We start from the raw sequence: 2698 nt of genomic DNA, 5'->3' as shown, positions 1-2698 counted from the left end.
TTTCAATCAATCAAATCATAATTAGTCACTCCACTTCTTTCAACTTCATTTAAATCAAAAACACAATTCCATCATCTCTAGCTCCCATAATTTTAACACTTTGGTATGTGAGAGAGAGAGAGAGAGAGAGAGAGAGAGAGAGAGAGAGAGAGAGAGAGAGAGAGAGAGAGAGAGAGAGAGAGAGAGAGAGAGAGGCTGATTTCAATCTTCCATATCTTTACTACATTCTTTTTGCAGCAACTATTGAACGGGAGATGTTAACTATTTTGTTTTAGATTTATCAAAGTTTGAAGGTTTTCGTAAAGAACACATGACTTTCATGGATTCTGCTCCAAATACTTTATAGTTTCAAATGAACTCTATTTTGAGAATAAAGACAAGAGGAAATTCGTTTTTTTTTGAATGTGACCATGCATAACAGTCATGACCTAAAAGAAAATCAACTTGAACCTCTAGTCCATTAATGGGGATGAGTTCAGTTTTACTCTACTGTGCATATCCATGACTATATTCAGTTTGTAATTGGATTTTTTTTCTTCACACTAATACCTTTTAATATCCAAAATTTACTTTCAAATGTTTAATTCTCAATAATTTTTAGTTTTGAGCAGGAGGACTCTTGTATGGAAACTTGTAAAATGCAAAATAACTTATTAAAGAATGAGAATTGAAAATAAAGTTTAATATCAAAAAGTAATTTCCCACGCACTATGCCGAGTTTAACAGTCAAATTTATTTCCGTGAAAACCCCAGGTTTTACCAAGTCTTTTTCTTTAGAAATGGGTATTGCGACCCCAGACACAGCCCTCCCCCTGGGTTTTGCAATTTTCAACTCCTAATACAAGGTTATTCCTTCTCTATCGGTTAAACACAACAGTTTGCAAAAGACGGAAATAATACCTAGATATCTATGATGAAGGTTATTCTAATGTAGCTATGGTGTTAAAAGCTCCATAGAAAAGGAAATAAGTCCGCTCATGGCAATAGTTTTAAGAAATATCTACATCCTTTCTACAGAATGAAAATAAAATAAAAAAAAGAGCTTTTAATCTTTTAGAATTTATAAAAGGTTAAATATAATTTTCTTTAAAATTTCAGGACCAAATAACAAATCAATCCTGTTTTCAAAAGCTTTAATTCCTAAACTGCATTAGTAACTGCTCATATAACTCTTCGGTGTTTTCCTAAAGAAACTACTTCATATAACTATTCATATAATATACAATCTTAGAACAAAATTACTGATCAAGTGCATGGAATTAAGCTGCAACTTTTTCCGTCGTTATTTCTTTCCTCAGTAGAGAACACCATCTTGTTAGCTCTCGGGGTGTTCTATAAGTGAAATTCACTTGTCTTGCTTGCTATAATGGCCTTCGAGGGTTCTGCAATTATATATTTGTAGTAATAGACATCTACCTCCATGTGAAAGCTGAATAACAGGAGAATATCTCTTTAGTGTGTATTTAGGAATCATATAAATGACTGCGCAATGTAATACCAAAAGGTAACTTAGGGACGCTGCTTCTAATACACTGAGATGCAATACAAGTCTGCGTTGTCATTATTTGGAATAGACAGTCTCCATTGACCTCTAAGCAAAAATATAAATAGGTAAGCAAGTATTTGTCATTATATGATAGCAATAGCATCTCCCTGAAGTATACAAAATATATTTTTGGACAGCTGTAGATCACACTTGAAATCATACTTTAACGGTTTGTGTTATACATGACTATAACTTCCAACTAAGTCTTGAAGGTAATGCGCATTTCGAAAGTGCCATCGAAATATAACTAATTTACTTAAAATGCGAGAGAGAGAGAGAGAGAGAGAGAGAGAGAGAGAGAGAGAGAGAGAGAGAGAGAGAGAGAGAGAGAGAGAGAGAGAGAGAGAAGCCGTTTCTTCATGAATATATAGAGACATACATCATAGAAAAAATCATGTTAGGTTGCCATTGAGAGACCTCATAATCAGTAGTTTTTAGTTTCTTGTAATTAATTGTGCTCTATTATGTTAGTATTCTGTTTTAGAATAGGTATAGCTAATATAAGATTTCCATCATCGTTTTTGATTCATTCTCCTCCAATCTTTTGTGGGTATCAGGGATGTTTTTCACCAAAAGCAAAAATTATGAAAGTGCTGACTATTTTCGTCTGTAACTTATTATTATTATTATTATTATTATTATTATTATTATTATTATTATTATTATTATTATTATTATTATCATTATTATTATTAATATTATTATTATTTTTATTTTCATTATTATTATTAGTATTATTATTATTATTTTTATTATTATTATTATTATAATTATTATTATCATTATTATTATTATTATCATTATTATTATTATTATTATTATTATTATTATTATTATTATTATCATTATTATTATTATTATTATTATTTCTATTGACTTTAATTTTATAAAACACCATTAAAGAATTCCTTCATTTGTTGATAAATTTAATATCCTTTGTAAGAATGGGAATAGCAAAGTTACTGGCTAATTAGAGTGCTTTTGAGATGAAAATAGGAATGATAGAAACAGTAATTATTTGATGTAATTTGCAAGGAATAAATAAAGAAACGATGTTGCAAAATCTCATAGGAAAAGCTCCGCCTTACTTGACGAAATAAGAAACATGATTTAAGTGACAACTTCACAATCTTCCCTGGTGCTTGAAGTAGT

The sequence above is a fragment of the Palaemon carinicauda genome, chromosome 2, assembly GCF_036898095.1.
Source record: "Palaemon carinicauda isolate YSFRI2023 chromosome 2, ASM3689809v2, whole genome shotgun sequence".
Classification (NCBI taxonomy): domain Eukaryota; kingdom Metazoa; phylum Arthropoda; class Malacostraca; order Decapoda; family Palaemonidae; genus Palaemon; species Palaemon carinicauda.
This window is presented reverse-complemented; position numbering follows the sequence as displayed.